Raw genomic sequence first — 20,760 nt, forward strand, 5'->3', positions numbered from 1 at the left:
TTCATCGAAAAATAGTGTCTGATGCCCCTGAGGAATAAATTGCCTATATTACATTAAAAATGATAAGCTAGTAATATTGCAATTAGAAATGGATGGCAAACTAACAGGCTCATAGTTAGTATCTTAACTTTCAGTACGGCAGGATTCACCCCCTGTGGGAGTTGAACCAACAACCTTCTGCATCAAAAGCAAGTACACAACCTGTTGTGCTATTAGCAATGCAAGCTGACTTAGCATAAGCAGCACTAAACTTCTCTTCCCCTGCAGCTCTCAGCTCCTTGTAAAATCTACTCAATACTCAACTGCATCTCAACTTCGCAGCACAAGAAATCTGGAAAAAGCCAAATTTATTGGGGGGAGGGGTCAAAAGGCCAAAAACCAGGGACACATTAAACATTGCTTGTATAATCTTGGAAAGTTGCTAGAATGAAATGCTGTGTTACCACCATACATTTTACTACCAAGGTCCCTGTGCAAAACAGTCAGAGCAACATACCACTACACCAAATCAGCTGCTTTGTGAAAGAGAGGAAGACTGAAACATAAATGGCTATCATTTAATGAATTCAGTTCTCACCATAGCTGTCAACCTCTTAGCACAAAACATCTGGACAAACCCAGTAATGAGGGAATACAGCCCTCAAACATATTCAGTGAATTCAGTTCTTGCCATAGCTGTCAACCTTAGCACAAAAAACCTGGACAAAGCCAATAACAGGGTAATAGTGTCCCAAAAATAAGGACAAATTTAAAATATTCATCTTATAAACTTAGAGGTCTGAAATTCAAATGCCTGTCAATTTTACTTCTGAAGGAACAAAAACAATTTTCAGCAGAGGCCCAGGGAGAAATACTGCAGACACATGTCTTTGTAAAATGGCAGGACACCAGAGCAAATTTACACAAACACAGGGATGAGATGCAGACTCCACACAGAAGTCAACCCAGCCAAGAATCAAACCAGAAAACCTATAGCTGTGGGGCAACAACGCTACTGCTGCACCACCACGGAAGACTACATTGTGGTCCCTTAAAAGGGGTGTCCTTGCATTTTTTATGATTGTACTCCTTAGTTGCCTTAGGAAATTATGTTATGACAATTGTAAAACAGCACTAAATTAGGAGAAAATGTGTATATTTTTTAATCAAAGTGTCTGATATTACTGATAAGTTTTCATAACAGCCTTGAGACTGTACTAATGCATACAAAAAGACTTGTGTACAAAGCCAAAATGGTACAGAAGTATTTCACGTTTTCATTCATCCATTCAGCAAAAGAAAGTACATCAACATTTGCATATATGTATACTGTGCATGTTTATGATTTCTAAATGTTATGGTAATGTTTTGATACCTTGGTTTAATGTCGAGTTTTCCTCCTAGAAACTCCCAAATAGTTGTATATCCATTTTGGAGTCTCATTCTGACAGCCTGTTACCAGAAGTTATATTGATCTCTGTATGTAACATGGATGTATATTGCAACTGAGAAGGAATAGTAGTATCAGGTACCACATTTTTACTTTCACTTCTCATATGATGCAAGTACATGCAGAATATAGCAGCATAATGTTGCAAATGGAGAGGCATATACTGTTCCTTAACAGAATGGGGTCCTACAAAGGATTAATGAGGGGGAAAAAAAGTTGTCTTATAAGGTTCCACACAATGTAACTACTTTGGTGTCATGATTGCCACCCACTGTTTCAACCATAGCATATCTTTTGTCATTTTCCACTTATGTAAAATGTTTTGTTGGAAACATGCTCAAAACATCTAAATATATAAACTCATTCAGAAGGAAATTATAGAGGCAAACTCAATACTATAATTTTATCGGGTTAGTTGTACTGCAGTTTCCAAATACTGAACATACAAGCTATTCTGCAAAATCATTTTGCTGGGCCTCAATTTCTGTTCAAATAAGCACTCAACATTAATGTGTTCAGAATCGCTGAATCAGGAAAAATCAGTTACTAAAACCATAGTATGTTGTTTACATACCACTAGAGTTATTTGATATTTTGCATTTCATGATATATAGCCACAAAACAAATCTTTCTCACCTTTCACCCACCTATCTCTGGCATTACCACATATCACAGCAAAGTTTAGGGAGAATATTAACCATGACACACACACACCAAAATTCCCTTACTTGAACTGAATGAAGCAGGAATAATTCCTTCCCTTACACACACGGTACTTACCGAAAACATCCAGCAAGCGATGTAAACCCATAATCCAGAAAAACATCCGCGAGTAAAGCAAGCTCATAATCCATGATGCCCGCGCACTGAAAGCCCCGCGAGAGCACCTACCTTCCAGTAATAATCCACAAAGCCCCGCGAGAGCAGCTCCATCCTCTTAATTGGTTCAGACTGTGGCTGAAGCAGTCCGGAGCTCCTCTGTTCTGTGCGGCCGTCACCGCACAGATTCCTGGTACCTCACAGCAATGATTGCTGGGTACCTCTTTCTTCATATCTGGACTGCAGTCTGAGTTTTCTGCGTATGCGTGAGGATCGGGACTGAATTGTTTTTGTGGTTTACAGATTTTGTTTTTTTTTTTTTTTTTTTTTTTGTAGATGGGAGGGCTGCAGTCTGGCAGTCCGATAGGACGAGCCGCCCCTGAGATAGACAGGAGAGAAAACTGGGAGCTGACCCTTGGACATGTCTAAATAAAAAACTATTTTCCTCTAGATAAGTGAGGAAAGTGAGTACAAGAGCTGTTTTTCTCTAAGCAAGTGAGAAAAATAAGTACAAAAACTGTTTTCCTCTAGGTAATGAGTATACATCAGGCAGAGCCCCTCACTAACACTCTTCAAGAGAAACCTTGACGGGGTGGATGGGAAACAGAAAATTTACCCCGGGGATCACTGCAGTGGCTCTGCTGGACAGTGGCGCAGGGAACTAATGGCTCTGCTGGACAGAGGCACAGGGAACTAATCTAAGGGGGTGGCAAAAGCCAACACATTCCGGCTAGGCTTATAAATGCCCTTCGACAGATAGCCTAGTACTTACCTATGAATCTATAAGGTTGAGTGCTATAGTAATTAGTAGCTTATTTAGTGCTTACAAGTTCTGAATAAGTGCTGAGCATGAATAAGCAAATTTAAATGCTAAAACTAAGACTCTGTATCTGTACTAGACGAGTTACAGGACATAAACAAGTACAAATGCAGGCTTTCAAATCAGAAAGTTGAGAGAGATGGAAGAGATTGCCCAAAAGGCCAGTAACTACAATTTCTGGGCCAGAACCACTCCTTATGTGGTAGACAGGTTACCTAGTGCTTACCACTCACACTGATAAGCTAGAAGGCTTCCCTCCAACACAGAAAGGCTTGGGGGGCTAAGAAGCTTACATACAGTCCTGGATACAGCAAATCTGTATCTGGAACATTAGTTACAGGAAAGGTAGGATACAGGCATTTTTTTTTAGTCCTTTTTAATTTAATTGCATCTTTTAAACCGTGTTTGGTCTAATATTGCTACATACTTAAGTGTGCTAGCTTGCACTGCATGTGTAGTTTTGTCTTCCCATGTATCGTAGGATTCAGTGAATGTTGGACTTTGTAATTTGAGTAGCTGTAATCAGATTAGCCATGTGTTTCTTATGTTTCAAGACTGTGTGCTGCTGTAATCCTGTTGGAATTTGTAAACATTTGACTGCACTTTGTCTGCCTGGAGTATGACAACCCTTTGTGGAGTGGGATAAAAATGAAACTGAGTATTGTAATAAATACAAAAAAAATACAAAAAAGTGTGAAAAAATAAATCATCTCTTTAAACTCTTAAGGGTCAGGGTTATAGATCAAGTTCAAAAGCATTTGGGGGGGGGGGGTTGTTTGAAACTTGAATTATGTGAACGTTTATGGCAGTTGAGATGTCAGGCTCACAGTTTACCAGGTTTAAAAGATACCTGCTCTCTGACCAGTGTTTTAAAACTTAAGAGTTTAAAGAGATGATATATTTTTTCACATTTTTTGTATTTATTACAATACTCAGTTTCATTTTTTGTCCAACATTTGTTGACATTTTTAATTTTTCTGTTATTTTTGCTGGTTTATGGAAGATCTTTAATAATCTGAAATCTGAATAATTTGTGTGTGATTTTAATTGACACAGTAATCACTAAGCATTGCAAATAAGTGGGAACTAGTCGTGTGATTTTTTTTTAGCCTTGAATGGTTGGGAATGATATTTAAAAAAAGTATGAACTTCTCGTAACTTTATCTGAAGATGTTTGATAATTGATCAGACGAAAGCGTTTGTTTTATAAGTCTTAAGTGCGGTTTTGTTTCTGGTTTTGCCAGTCTGATTCGTAAACTTCCTACTGCCCATCCACTCATCAAGATTTCTCTTAAAGAGGGCCAGTGAAGTGCTCTGCTTGATATAAATGGCAAGTTTTTTCCAGAGTAGGGGAAACCTCTGGGTTAGGAACCTGTCCTTCCAGCATGTTCTGTTTATTGTGGTAATGAAGTTTAGGTCCCTGGAGCATGTGGCACTGAGGGATTGGGACTTCTTTATATGTAGCATATCTAGCAGCTCTGGGTCAGACATAGCTTTGTAGGTCAAGCAGAGATCGCCTCTATGTAGGCGATAAGGGACAGAGTACAGCTGGAGTTTTTCTGAGTCTGTCCATATAGGGCATGTGTCTAAGGCCTAAGATCCTCTTAGTGAGGTATTTTTGTGGCCTTTCCAGTTGTTGTGGGTGTCTAGTGAGGTACATACCAAATGGGGCATTGTATTCTATAATAGGTCTAATAAGGGATGAGTACAGAGGGATTATGACCTCTTTCTTCCTGGATGAGAAACCTTTTGTAATGAGATGTGCCATATAGAAGAACTTTCTGACTACAATGGCAATGTGGTTATCAAAGGAGAGGTTGCTGTCAACCTCTGTCCCCAGCTCTCCTATCACACCTTCGGTGTTTAGTGGACTACCGCCTATGTGGTAGTTCATGGGCACTGAATTTTTCCCAAAGGGAATAACAATGCACTTTTTGGCATAGAGCTTAAGGCCATGGTTCTGGCACCAGTCACTGGTGTCAGTGAGGCCTTTTTGTAGAATGTCTACATCAGTTGGAGAATCAATAATGGCTCACAGTTTGCAATCATCTGCGAACTTGGTCAGCCAGAGTCCCTTTGTGTTGGCTTGAACTTCAGAGAAGTAAATGACAAACAAGAGAAGACCTAGGACTGCTCCCTGTGGGACACCACTTCTAACTGGTCAGTAGTCAGATTTGGAGTCTGCTACTTTCACAGTGTGGGTTCTATCAGTGAGCCAGTTGGCAACCCATCTTACGACATAGGGGTTTTATGCCTAGTTTAGTGAGTCTATCTATGATTCCTGAGTGAGGGATGGTGTTGAAGGCCTTGGCAAGATCTAGGTAGGCTGTGTGAACTACCACTATATATATATATATATATATATATATATATATATATATATATATATATATGTGTGTGTGTGTGTGTGTATTATCCCCTTCTCTTCAATATATTTATAAATGATTTCCACAAATCTATCCCATTCTCAAATATCATCCAGTATGCAGATGATTCAACTATTATCTGCTCTGCCTCATCCATTCCCACACTTCTAAAACTTACACAAGATGCCTTTTCAACCACTGAGCAATGGATGAAAGATAATCACCTAGCTCCTCAATGCTTCTAAAACCAAATTAATGGTATTTACCCCCACTAAAGCCACTTCTTTCAATATGAATACATTCTCAATTATGAGTCAAAATAACACACATCTGGAACTGGTGACAGATACCAAGTTACTTGGGGTCCAAATTGATAACCAACTAAAATTCAACTCCCACATACAACTAAATATCAAAAAAACCCACCAAAAACTAGGTATGCTCTACCGACAAAATCATTACCTTACACCTGCAACTAAAATCACTCTTTCTACTTCCTTTCTCATCCCCTCCCTTCTCTATGGAGCTCCACTCCTAACTAATCTACAGACCTCTGTAAAAAAACAACTCTCCTCCTGCTACAACAAAATTGCCAAGTTCGCTACTAGCCATAGGTCATCAACCCACCACTGTCTCTCTCTCCAAAAACTAAAATGGCTAGAGCTACCTAATCATCTAACCTACACACAATTAACTCTCGCCCACAAACTCATTCTCAACCCCTCCCTTTGTCCCTCACTTTCTTCTGCCTTTAAAATGCATCTGCCAAATAGAGTATTAAGATCTCATAATCAAAATCTATTAGAGGTACATAAACCAATTCATCCCCCTGGAAAAAACCTACTATCCTACGGCCCAGCACGCCTCTGGAACTCCCTTCCACCTTCCATTCACACAATCCCTAACCATTTGATTTTCAAAAGATCTCTTCATTCGCACCTAGCATCCCAGTGGGAATGCTCATGCTCCCACCCCACATAATTAACTCTGGCTACCTCATCTTCCATCCTTCCCCTGCTTCTCCAGTAATTCTTCCTTTTTTCCCTAACACTCACACTCTGTTTCCTATGTAATTTGCAAAAATGTACTAGTCTGATATAATGTACTAGACTGCACTTCTTAAGTTTATGCATCATAATATGAATTTACTTCCAGTATTACTTTGTAATGTTACTTTGTTAGTCTGTATCATCTATATGATCCATCATAAGTATACAGAATTTCTAATGTATGCTGAACTTTTTTATAATTATTTGCTTGAACATTTTGCATTGTATAACTATCATTAATAACCTACTGTATTGAGATTGTTATGGAGCTTTTCTCCCCAGGACTTTTTTGTAATTATTTGCTTGAACTTTTTGCATTGTATAACTATCATTAATAACCTACTGTATTGAGATTGTCATGGAGCTTTTCTCCCCAGGACTCCATTGAAAACGGGTTCATTTTGGCCCAATGGACTATCCTGGTAAACCAACTGCAAATAAAAATAATAAAATAAATATATATATATATATATATATATATATATATATATATATATATATATATATATATATATATATATATACACACATGTGTGTGTGTGTGTGTGTGTATATATCTCCTATGTCAAATCCCTGTGGAACTTTGTAAAATGTGCCAGATAATTCAGAGACCACAGGGCAAAGTTTAAAGAAGGAAAATTAATTTCCCCAAGTCTATCCAAGGCCCTAGATTCCCTGTTGGGGGGAGGGGCAGAGGGTCTTTCCTCAGCAAGTTCCTTTTTGGTGGTTGCGGCAACCACCATGACATCAACTGAGGACCGCTGCTCCAATGGGCAGAGTGCTTGGGTACAACTAGGTACCTGTCTGGCTTTCTAGGAATGTGTTCTGTCATATCTGGATCATCCAAGTCCAAAGAAAAATGAGATCCACCACTTCGAACACCAGAAGTATGACCTAAGATGTAGCTGAGCCAGTTCCGAAAGCCTCAAGAAACACAACTACTCCTGGGAAGGGGCTTCGGAAGGCCAACCACCTTTCTGTCTCAGAAGCTCAAGAATTTATTTTGAAATATATTAACAATGTCTGTTCCTATATTAAGTTTACTCACAATTTTAGTACAGAAAGAATTATTTTTTTTTTTATGATTTAAAAAACAGATGGTAAATTAGTTTCTAAAATTCATAAAAAAGAATTTCAAAACAATATGTATTTACATTATTCAAGTTTACATCCAAAAAAAGACCAAGTGGAACACTGTCAATGGTCAAATAAATAGAATTAGCAATTTGACGAAAGATTATGAAATCTTTCATGTTGAGGCTGATAACTTTTGCAAAAGAATGTTAACTTTTAGTTATGTACTTACCATAACTTCAGATGTATGGGATCCATCTCGCCTACATTCATAACTGATGGGCTCGGAGCCGATCCATCGGCTCCGACTCGGCCAACTAATACACTAGAACGAAGTCTCTTATTGGCTGGGCTACTCCCTATCCCAGGATGCACTACACCTGCTTCCCCAGATCTTGTTTGTTCGCTTTCATACATCCATGCAAACACAGAAAAAAATAGTAGTCACTACAACCAACTAAAGTTCTTCAAGAGAAGATCTCCAAATGGAACTCCATCTCCTCTAAATCCAAATGGAAGGGGGAAGGAGGGTGGGTACGTATGAATGTAGGCGAGATGGATCCCATACATCTGAAGTTATGGTAAGTACATAACTAAAAGATGTAATGGGATCCTATCTCGCCTACATTCATAACTGATGGGACAGCGTCCCTAGCACCTAAATCCCGGGTGGCTCATTGGAAAACACTCCTGAGAACTGTGGAACCAAAGGAAGCCCTGCCTCGAGAAACCACATCCAATTTGTAATGAGAAATGAAAGTGTGTGGAGAAGTCCAGGTAGCTGCAGCACAAATATCATCTATTGATAATTTGGAGTGAAAAGCTACAGAAGTAGCTATTGCCCTGGTAGAATGAGCCTTGACTGGAAAGGGAAGCTCTTTGTTAGCTTGTGAATAAATGAAAGAGATACAATCTTTAATCCATTTAGCTATGGAGGTCTTAGCTACTGGTTGACCCAATTTGTTCATTGCAAAGGAAACAAACAATTGATTTGATTTCCGCGTCTGAGCGGTTCTATTCAAGTAAAAACGCAGTTGTCTATGGACATCCAATTGATGTAAAATATATTCTGCGTTATTAGAGAACTCTGGAAAAAACACAGGGAGCTCTATAGTTTGTTGAATACAGAAAGAAGAGGCTACCTTTGGTAAAAAGGAGGGGTTTAATTTCAAGGACACTCTATGCTTGTGAAAAATCAAATAGGGAGGATCAGAACAAAGAGCTTGAAGTTCTGAAACCCGCCTGGCGGAAGTTATGGCCACTAAAAAGGCCGTTTTCCAGGACAGAAATTTCAAATCGCAGGTAGCAGCTGGTTCGAAAGGGCGGGCAGTTAGGGCAGCAAGAACCATATTCAAGTCCCAAGGGGGGACAGGGTGAGATATTGGAGGCCTAAGGAGCCATGCTCCTTTAAGGAAAGCCTTACAAAGTTTGTGAGACATCAATGAAGGTTCAAAGGAAGCATGAAAATTTGAGATAGCCGCTAGCTGAACCTTAATGGTAGAAACTGAAGAGCCCAACTGAAAAAGGGAGGCCAAGAAATTCAGAACCTCCGATACTGGTGCAGTAAGGGGGTCTATACCCCGTTCCTGAGCCCAGAAGGTGAACCTTTTCCATTTGCTGGAATAAAGTTTGACAGTGGAAGGTTTATGAGAAGAAGACAATATGTGGATCACGTCCGGAGAAAGAGAATTGTCTCGGACTAAGGATGGAAGTGGAGTAACCATGCCGCCAACTTCAAAGACCTGAGAGACGGGTGAAGCCGTCCTGACTGATGAGTCAACAGGTCTGGCACCGGGTCCAGAAACCATGGACCTTCTACCGCATGCCTCTGTAGGAAAGGGAACCAAACTTGACAAGGCCAGTGCGGGGCAATCAAAATCATCTCGCTCTCCAGGTAGATGGCCTTCTGTATCACCCTCGGTAGGAGGGGAACCGGAGGGAAGGCATAAAGAAGACCGGGGGGCCAAATGTGGGTCAGAGCGTCCCTGGGAATCTGTCCCTGGGATGGGAACAGCGTGAAGAACTCTCTGTATTTCGCATTGTGAGGGCTGGCAAACAGATCGCAGCAAGGGAGGCCCCATTTGGCGAAGATTTTCGCAGCTACTCTCTGGTTGAGGGACCACTCGTGGGGTAAGAGAATGGTTCTGCTTAATCTGTCTGCAATCACATTGGATTTCCCCGGTATGTGCGTTGCCATTAGAAAGCGGTTGGTAGCTACCGCCCAGTGCCAAAGTCTCATGGCTTCTCTGCACAGTGGGTAAGATCTGGTTCCACCTTGCTTGTTTATATACCAAACTACCGACATGTTGTCGGAAAGGATAGCAATCGGACCATGCGGGAGAGCGTGATGGAGAGCTTGCAGCACCAAGAGTACCGCTCTCATTTCCACGATATTGATATGCAAATGCGTTTCCTGGATTTGCCATGTGCCTTGGACCGACCTGTCCAGGTAATGACCCCCCCACCCTACCTGGGAGGCATCCGTAGTCACAGTGGCAACGGGACGTTGAGGAATAAAGGGTCGCCCCTGGTCGAGATTGGATTGGAGGAGCCACCAACGCAGATCCCGACGGCAACTCTCCGTGATCATGACTAAATGGTTCAAGGGAAGTTCCTGATAGGACCATTGAACCAACAGAAGCCATTGTAATATTCGCATGTGAAGTCTGGCTAAAGGGACTAAGAGTATGGTTGACGCCATCGAACCCAACAGTTGTAGAATCTGATGGGCCGGGGCTCTTGATAGGGGAAGACAGGATTTGACTTGGTTTTGTAGAACCTGAATTCTTGCTGCCGGTAAAAAGGCGCGCATTCTTTTTGTGTCTAAGTCTGCGCCTATAAAAGTAATACGCTGAGATGGCTGTAGTACAGATTTTTGCCAACTGAACGTAATCCCCAAGAAATGGCCCAAGGTGAACGTGGCGTTGAGCGCCTGGAATAGCAGATGCTCGGAGGTGGCAGTAAGGAGCCAGTCGTCTAGATATGGAAACACTTGGAATCCCAGACTCCTCAGGTGAGCAGTCACCACTGCCAGACACTTGGTGAACACCCTGGGGGCTGTGGTGAGACCAAAGGGCAGTGCTCGGAATTGGAAATGACTGACTCCGAGGCGGAAGCGTAAGTGTCTCCTGGACTCTTGAGCTATCGGAATGGGATAGTAAGCGTCCTGGAGATCTATGGAGCACATCCATGCATCTTTCTCCAGCAATGGAAGAATGGATTGAAGGGTGACCATTCGGAACTTGGACTTTTGCACAAAACGATTCAATGAGCTGAGGTCCAAAATGGGCCTGAAGTCCCCTGTCTTTTTTGGTACCAAAAATAATCTTGAGTAAGTTCCTGATCCGATCTGGTCGGTGGGGACAGGCTGGATGGCTCCTTTTTCTAGCAGCTTTGAAACCTCTATTGCTGCCTGATCCCGCTGACTGGGTGGTACGTCCGGGATTTCCCTTAAGGAAAGAGGGGGCTTGTTGAAGGGGATGATATATCCTCCGGTAATAATGCGAAGCACCCACTGATCGCTTGTTATGGACTCCCAAGCTTGTGGGTGCACCGCAAACCGACCCCCGACTGGCTCCGGAGCTGCACAGTCGGGCAACAACTCAGGGACACTGGTTGTATGAAGAACCACGAAAGGAATCGTGGTCTCCAGAGTTACGGGGGCCTCTGCCACCTCTGGGGCGGCGTCTTCCAGAATCCCCCCCCCCCTGCCTCTGGAGGGGGAATCACTGGGTGGAGTAGGGAAAGACTTCTGAGATTTTCTGAACCACATTTTCCCTCCTCTCTGAGCCTTGGGGTAAGGCCTAGAAGGAGCGGAAAAATGGGCCCCAACGGCAGTCAAAGTCTTGCCCTCCTGCTCGCACCGAGTTAGTGTGTCCTTCACCTTGGGTCCAAACAAAGATGACCCATCAAAGGGGGCGTCGGCGAAGGAAGACTTGAAGGCCTCCGCAAATGAACACAAGCGTAACCAGGCGTGTCTCCTAAGGGCAACGCCCGTTCCCGCTGCTCTACTCGCCCCCTAGGCCGCATACGAAATGAGCCTCATGGACGAGTTCACGACGGATAACAGGGTAGTCATCTGGGCGCCAACAGCCGGTGCCAGCGCCTCAGGTAGATTACCAGTGAGGGAGTCATTTAGCTCTTTAAGGAGGTCCCTTTGGAGCCTAGTAAAATGACATAAATAATTCAGCGACCGTAAGGTAAAGGCCGCTGACGACAGGGTACGCTTCCCGTACCTATCCATGCTCCTAGAATCCTTATTAGGAGGGTGGACAGACGTTGAAGCCTCTGCCACGTCCTGCTGTGTGGCAGAAGCCACCACCATAGCATCTACTGGAACACCTTTCATCAGAAAATCCTTCTGGGGGGGGGGGGCTGAAAGAAACTTATTGGGTCTCGCAGGCACCTGTTCCACAGAATCTGGATGTTCCCACACCCTTCGAGAAACCAAATCATGGAGTTCATCGAAGGGCGGAGACACCCAGGAGGCGGAGGGCTGGGCCCCGAAGGCCTTGAGGAAGACAGACTCCTCAGTTGAAGGGGTTTTGACCTGCCAATCTCCTCTCTGTCTCAGAATCTCCAGGATATCTGAGAAAGAGATATCATCCGAAGATGATTTGGGGGACCCCTTCTGCGTCATCGAGGTCAGTATCCGATGTAACAGACTCATCTTGGGAGTCCACGTGCTTCCTCTTGCACAATTTCTTCCGTGGGGGCTCGTCCGAAGCAGTTTCGGACGGACCCCCCGGAAGAAGGGAACCCCCAATGGGGGTATCCTCAGGCCCTGGGGCCCCGCTGCCGGGGGACTGCAACACAACAGAAGCACCAGCCTCCAGATCTAGGGACGGTGAGGTAAAAGCCTGCTGAGCCGGCAAAGGCATGGCCAGCGCGGTCCTCATGGCCTCAAAGGCCGGACCTCCAGACTCCATGGAGATCACTGGTCTAGAGGCCACAATGGCACTGGGAATTCCAGCAGCCGATGCTCCGAGGGGAAGACTAGGCACCGAAGCACCCAGCCCCAAAGTGTTCCCCTCGGGCCCGACTGAGGAAGTCCCAGTACCAAACCCTGAACCCGAGGACAGGGTAGGAACCATAGTCGGAGCCGACAGACCTCGAAGGGGTCTCGGCTCCGACCGTATGGCTCCGCATTGCTCAACCATCACCGACTCCAACGGTTCTGAGGAGGTTGGAGGAGGAATCGAATGTGTCGGAGGGGGGATCGGCTCCGAAGCCAACTGGGCTGGAGCCGAGACCATTTTAGCAAAAACTGGAGACTGGAAAAGCTTCTGTATCACCCTATCCAAATCCTGATCAGACAGTTTCGAAGATTTGGAGGACGTAGACAGACGAGAAGACTTTCCTCTCGGCTCCGAGAGAGTAGGGGACCGGCTCCGAAAAGGCTCCAACACTATCGGCGCCGGTTCCACCACAGCATGGACCACTATCGGCGCCGAAGAAGCTTTCTTCGGAGCCGAGGGGGAAGAGTCTGAGCTGCACACCTCCACCGGCTCCGAAGCCATTGGAACCGATGGAGGTGATTCGCCTCTCGATACTCCAACCTGTGGCTCCGAAACTAATGGAGCCGAGAAAGGAGGTATCGAGGCAGACCCTTCGACCCTCGGCCCCGAAGTCAGTGGAGCCAAGGAAGAAGAGGTCGACTTTTGCTTTTTAGCAGTCGGTTCCGACGGACTTGTCGGAGCCGACGATCTTTTCTTTTTGGATGTAACAGGAGGCTCTAAAGCTTCTTCAAAGGAGGGCTTAATAAGACCCTTCAAGATGAGTTTATTTTTGCGCTCTTGAAGAACCCTAGAGGAGAAAGCATGACAGACACTACATGTCTCCTGTAGATGTTTAGGCCCCAAACAGTACACGCAAATGGAATGACTGTCTGTAATAGACATTTTGTAATTGCACCGAGTGCATTTCTTAAATCCTGACTTCTGCTCTTTTGACATAATAAAGTAGGGAGATATGACAAGCAGTATAACTTGACAAGGCTTGCGCTAACTGTAAAGCGCGAGAAACCAGACATGAGCTCTGAGAGGAAAATTTACCTCACAAGAGAACACAGTGAACACACACACACCACAAAAAAATAACGGTCCAAAGCCCTCTAATTTAAACGGGCTTAGCCCGAAGAAAAAATAAAATTAACACCAACACTCAAAAAATAGGGCAAAGGCCCTCTAACTTAAACGGGCCTTGCCCGACTGCGAAATAAAGTACCAGTACTACTTCAGACACAAAGTATATAACTAAATACACAATTTACAGAAAGTAGCTGTTAAAACAGCTGTTTCATGAATATTCAGAGGAAAAAACCCAAGGTCAAAGACCAGTAAAGGTAAAAGAAACCACTTAGCTCCAGCCAAGTCGAGACTACGTCCAGCTTGAAAAGCGGCAAACGAGATCTGGGGAAGCAGGTGTAGTGCATCCTGGGATAGGGAGTAGCCCAGCCAATAAGAAACTTCGTTCTAGTGTATTAGTTGGCCGAGTCGGAGCCGATGGATCGGCTCCGAGCCCATCAGTTATGAATGTAGGCGAGATAGGATCCCATTACATCTAGAGGTTACCCCCAAGAGATGGTAGATAAGGTGATGGCAGAAGAAATTTTGAAAAGGAATAATATAATTGTAGATAAACCAAAGGAGAACATTTCTGTAGACTTCACCACAGCTATAGCATTACAAAATAGCACAGATTCGAATACTATTAAAAGTATAGTCAGAAGGAATTGGGGAATACTAAAAGGAAATAGTGAAATCATACAGAAATTAGGAGATGAACCCAAATTTGTACAAAGAAGAGCGAAAAACTTTAAAGACTTTTTTTCAAAAGAAGTTAAATAAAAATAAGGCTGTGGAAGAAAGGAAAGAAATGGTAAAGTGTTTCAATTGTAATTATTGCCAATATTTATATATAGATAGTCATGAAATTACACTTGGTAAAACTTTAGTAGAAGTTCCAGGTAGATTCACATGTAGATCTAAAAATGTTGTTTATGTATTAATATGTGTAGAATGTAGCTCCTTTTTTTGTAGGTAAAACTAAAAGAGAATTATATAGGAGAATTTATGAACACCACTATGCCATTGGTAAGGGTGATGTAAAAAATGTTACGAGTAAGCATTATGTGGAAAATAGATGTAAAATCAACTTGATTTTATCAACAGAAATCAATAGATTTTGGTAATAGATTCAGTGCATCCTAATGTCAAAAGTATTAATGTAGAAGAAGAATTAGGGTGGTTGGAATACTGCTGGCAGGTTAGATTAAATGCATATTTTCCCCCAGGACTTAATAATAGAGAAGAATTTATTAAGTATTTAAAAAGGAAGGGACTGATGCATCAGGGATTTTAGTTAGAGGTATTTGTCAGCATTAGGCTGACTGTTGTTTTAAGAACTGCTATTTCAGCTTTTAATGATTAATTGCAAATTATGTTTGACTGCTATTTTAGTATTTAAATAGGTTATGTGTATGTGTAAGCCATTAGTCTGAAGAAGTTTCCAGTGCAGAAGTCGAAAGCGCTTACTTTTGGCTTGTATTTTACTGGAATACTGTCTTGAACTTTTGGATTAAATCTTGAATGTTATTTCCTGGTGCTGCCATCATTTTTTTGCTGTTTTGTAAATCAGATACTCACAATTGTGAGAAAGAACTACCAACAATGGTAGTAAGGACTAGTAGAAAAGAAAGGGAAGGCGTGAGCCTACAGTACACAAAATTAAAGATATAAAGTTTTCTCTACTATACAACTGAAACACCCTTAGCTGCCACAAAAATTCAGCCACGTCAGCCAAATCGCTATTGTGACCAATGAGATCTAAGGTGATCTGGGGTGTGGGAGAGGATTATGAGTAAGGGGAGTAGCTTGAGCTACAGATCCAAAGTCTAAGAAGAAGACAAAGTCAGGTCTGAAACCCCAAGGTTGAGGAATGGACGAAAAAGACATCATCAGATCTAAAAGCTTTCTCACTCAAAAATGGGAGGCTGAAGCCTAAAGCTCTCAATAAGGTCATGTCATAAAAGCAAAATAAAGAAAGGAAGGAAAATGAGGAGGAAGGGTGCAAACACTGCTACGGAAGGTAAACTACACAGCTGTACTATGTTCTTCATCATATTACTGTTGCAGTAGTTTTTATAAAATTGGAATGACAATGCTCAGGAAGAAAGGGGCAGATGGAAAAGGATCAGAATACAGGATTCCCTGAAGGACAACTCTTCCAAAGCCTGGACTGGCACTGGAAAAATAATCCAAATTGTAATGTTTGGCAAATGGGTGAATGAGGGAGCAAATAACTGCTTTCAGTATACATTTATAAAAAAACTTTTAAAAGAAGGCCTCCGACATAGCCACTGTTTTGGCAGAACGAGCTTTAACATTCTGAGAAGGGACTTATACCATAATTAGAACAGCATAAATAAATAGCATGGGAACGCTGTCAAGAAATTGTTTGTTAAGATACTGGCTTTTCTTATGTCATAGACCAAAGACTTGATTTAATTTCCTAAAATCTTTAGTTTTGTCTAAATAATATCTTGGCTGTCTGTGGATATGTTTTCTTTGGGGTGGAGTCAGGAAATAAAGCAGTGAGTAAAATAGTTTGACAAACAGTAAATTCGGAGTCAACTTCAGGCATAAAAGAATGAGTAGCTCTTAGACTACTTGCTCTGTCCTTACAAAAGATCAAAAGAAGCTGAAGCTCAGATACTAGCAGAAGTCAGAGCGACCAACAGGGCTGTCTTCAAAAATAAGATGAAAAAAAAGAAAAAGACAGAAAGAAAAACTGTTTGCAGATTCAAAAGAAGTTAATCCTAAGTCTCAAGAAGAAGCCACTTTTTCTTTGGGGTTTTGTATGATTCAAGGAATGACAGGCAGAAACGGCCAAGAGCTGCACCTTTAATGAAGTGTACACTGGGCCAGAAATGAAAAATTCACACAAGTCCTGGAGAAGGGGAGGCATTTGAGATGGGTCCTGCCCTCTATTTTGGCACCAAAAAGGAAATATATCCCTTTTAGCTAATTAAGATTTTTCTGGCAGGAGTGTTTCCTGCCTCCTTCAACACCTGTTGCCCATCTTAAAAAAAAAAGGCCTAAAAGAGATCAAAAGCCTATCACCTGCACATTAAGACTGAGATTTTGAATGTTGATATCCTACCACTATCCAACTTTAGTCCCTAATCCCTAGAGACCACTGTAGAGGAACTCTGTAAAACCCAGTCCTCAAACCCCAATAGCCCACCCTAATACTGGCACAGACAATATGGACATGTTCACAGACAACCATTTAATCTTTAAAGAAGCCAGCACCGTATGCAAAAGATAAACATACACAAATTCCTTGGAGGCAAAAAATCTCAAATACAAACAAGGTTGTCAAGAATACAAACCCTAGATCCACCACACATGGTGTCCATATACATAGACCATCTTATGCTGAGGCACTGAAAAGCAATCTCCCCAAATCTCAAAGACCTCCTAAGTCTCCAAACAACAATGCCTATCCTCAGCAATCTCCAAAGCATATACTAAAAACACCACCAAACACTGCACATAAGCCTACACCCAATGGGCCTCCAAAACCAAAGCCCATAAGGCAAGCAAAAAATTTACCCAGGACTCTGTCATAGGGGACTTCAGTGTATGACACACAGATGCCCCATTTACCAGACTGGACAAGGAGAAGATTACTGTCAGTTGCTTATCTGGAGCCAGGATTTTCCAAGTCAACACATGCACTCAAGTCACTGCACCACAGCTACCAGTATGATTGTATCATAGTCCACGTGGGCATAAACGACCTGACACACACCTCTCTGGAGGCTAAGCAGAGACATTAAGGACTTCTCTGAATACGTATCTCAGACTGGTATGTGCCTTGTATTGATCAGCATTCTGCCTTCACCAAGGATGATGCCACAGTATAAACAAAACAAAAAAAATTACTGACTTTAACAAGTGTCTTAGTTTCTGGTGTCCAGGGGGATTCAATATCTGCCAGGATGAGATGACATGGTCAACAGACCACGTTGCTTTGCCAAAGATGGCCTGCACCTGTCCTGCATGGGCTTCCGGATTTTGGCTAAAATTTCGTCCATCCCCTTAGAGCCTTTTAGGTAATGCTACAGTGATAAACCTGCTTACATAGCAAATAAAACTCAAGGGAATCTAAAGGTGTTACTGTTCATTTTGAGGAGCAGTAGCAAACTCCACATTCTACAAGCTCCCCTCACTCTGGAGGATATAGACATTTGTGCCATTACTGAGACATGATTTAAAACCACAGAAAGTGAACCAGCAGTGTAAGGCTACAGTGCCTTCCACACATTTAGACCATCGGCTGCACAGACAGGGACTAAATGTGGAGATGTATACATTATCAACAAGTATGCCTCAAGGTTGGTTAAACAGGATGATACCCTGGAATTGAATCAATTTGCAAATCTCCTTAGTTACAGTCCCTTATGTCTCAAGAATCTCACAACTTTTATCTAAACCTGCTGGAGGTACTCTCCATCCAACAAACACTTAATAGATGAGAAACTAATTACCCCTGTACAGACTGGGGGATGTACACTGTCACCAACCAGCAGGCACAATGTTTGCTGGACTTAATTGACAAAAATGTCCTTCATCAGAGCCACAGCCTAGATGGTCAAGTGAAGACAGCAACATTTTAGAGCTCTTCAGAACTATATTAAAATACAAATTTTTTTATTTGTTCATAACTTATTAATAATAGTCTTGACTTCATTACTTCTGATTTTGGTGGAAATGTTCAAAAATGTTCCTGTCATTCTTATCTGGAGACTATTTCATCAAATGAAGATGAACATCTCTAAGCGCACTCACACTGACACATACTTGAGAAAATATTTACAACTAGTGACGTCCACTCTGCAGGAATTATCTCTGAAAATGGATGGTTTCCGAGAGAATCTAGAAAATATTAGAGAGAAGTGCCTTAAACTAACAGATGTCTTCAAAGAACTGCTTCAACAACAAATTTAAATCTGTGACATGGAAACTGCTTTAAATGACATGGATGGATGACTACAAGAAGAAGAATCCCACACCGATTTTCTTCTTACACAGAATACATGGCTCCTTAATAAAATAGATGATCCAGAAAACCGGGAAAGAGGATGTAACATTAGAATTGTTGGTCTTCCAGAAAAAACTGAAGGTGATGACAATTTCTTTTCTGAACGTGTGGATTCCTGAAATTTTAAATCTACAGAAGGGCTTTTCTCATGGTATTGAAAGAGCCCATAGAGCTATAGGCAAGCCTGTATCATCATCATCATCTCCACCAAGACCCATTGTAATAAAATTCTTATCATATATTGACAAAGAACTAGTACTTACATCTGTTTATGAAACCCCCCTGAAGTATAAACACAATTTAAGTTTCAGAAAATACCCCCTTGAAGTATAAACACAACTTAATCAGATTTGACAATGATTACTCAACTAAAGTAATCCACATGAGGAAAAGCAGCCATCCTCTTGTTAAATTTCTCAAACAAAATAATAAATCTCAAATAAACTATCCAGCTAACATTAAAATCTACTTGTCAAATGAAATAAGAATCTTCAATAACCTACAGGAAGCTTTTTCATTCAACAAAAACATTATTCCTATTCCAGAAGACATGGACTGGCCATCTTCTACCCTGAAAAGAGCTTCAGAAAATAACTCCTGAATCGATTTAAAAAAAGAAAAGCACAAAGACTTCTCCTATGAATATTAGTAAAGCTGTTAAAGCATCAACCTCTAAATAACTTTTACTTAAACATTTTTTTTATTGTATTAATAATTCTTATTTGAGATTATAATATCAACCACTAAAAACTAAAAGTTGGTAGGTACCAAACAAACAACAAATAGCTTTTTTCAGTTTACTGGGTTCAAGAAATGAGATACTAGTTTATTCCACTTTAATAAGCAACAAATACATTTCTATCTTAGCCACATAATTCCCACAGGTAACTTAATTCTTAACTTATAGCTTAAATAGTTGTTTACAGTTCATTTTCTTAAACATTTGTAAAATAATTATTTGGTTAAGCAGTTACTTGGGCGCATTGTGTTTTGCTATTTTATTTCTTCTTGTTAACGTTTTGGCTGTATATTTATAAAGCAGAAAGTTTTATTTGTGTTGACTGTCTTTGTGCGGCGTGGTGACTTGCTGTTATCATGCTGGGAGAGATGTATGATAGTTGTGTGTGTCTGTATTATTGTTTTTCCTCTTTCTCCTTTCACTGGATTGAAGTTTAAAAAATGTTTGTTTCATCTTGACTGTTACATTCAAGAGAGACTTTAATTTGAACCCTCTACATTTACTTCGAAACACTACATGAGCTAATCCTGAAGTTCTGAGTACCTGATTGCAGTTGCTGATTGTACAAGGCTTCCTTACTTGAGATGCCCTCAATGGGAAGCTATTAGAGCTTCCATTATAACTCTCTTCCTGTGTCACATGAACCAGGATTACTTCCTTCCCTCCTTTAAATGAGCACTTAATTTCCAAATTCTTTTTAAAATAAACAATGTTGTTAGCATCACAGATAAAAAACAAAATCATAGCCCTAATATTGCTTAAAGCCTTCACTCGTCTTTCCAAAATAACTGTTCCACTCCCACCAAGTGTAGAGATTTTGTGTTTTCTAAAAATAAAAGCAGTAATCAAAATTTATAATATAAAAATGGGAAGGAAAAATGTAACAACTAGGAGGAACATGGTAAATACAGTAGATGTAAATAATACTGGCGCATCTCACACACCCAAATGTGACAGCCACCAGTTACAATAAAATGACTGGATACCCATTTTTTTTTTTTTTTTACTGAGAGTTAAGTCGTTTATTTAGTAGTGTGGTCTTCGTGCAGGTCAGTCTATGTAGGACTGTCACAGAGAGCATTATGCTCTAGAATTTACCAACACACATACAACAAACATAAAAGCAAAAATATACAACAAACATAAAAGCAAAAATAATGTTCATTATAAGCATTTTAATGAATATAAGAAATTTCAAGAAGCTTTTCTGTTTTTTATTTGATGAGAATAGTAGTATATCTCAGGGGTAGTTCACAGAAGACTGAGAGTCATATTCGGAAAGTCCTAAACTGTCGACTAGATGAAAGTGTTAAATCTTGTAGTAAAAGCAGTAGCGAATCCCATCTTGGAGTTGC

At 41.3% G+C, this 20,760-nt stretch overlaps 1 protein-coding gene across 2 annotated transcripts in view; it reads right to left on the reverse strand.

Annotated features, from left to right (window-relative positions):
• ADAM17 (ADAM metallopeptidase domain 17) overlaps nucleotides 1-20,760 on the reverse strand; it is a 2,408,764-nt gene that overhangs the window by 840,517 nt on the left and 1,547,487 nt on the right. The gene's annotated exons all lie outside the window — the stretch shown is intronic.

This window comes from Protopterus annectens, chromosome 1.part1 (genome assembly GCF_019279795.1).
Source record: "Protopterus annectens isolate FY-2018-M chromosome 1.part1, PAN1.0, whole genome shotgun sequence".
Classification (NCBI taxonomy): domain Eukaryota; kingdom Metazoa; phylum Chordata; order Ceratodontiformes; family Protopteridae; genus Protopterus; species Protopterus annectens.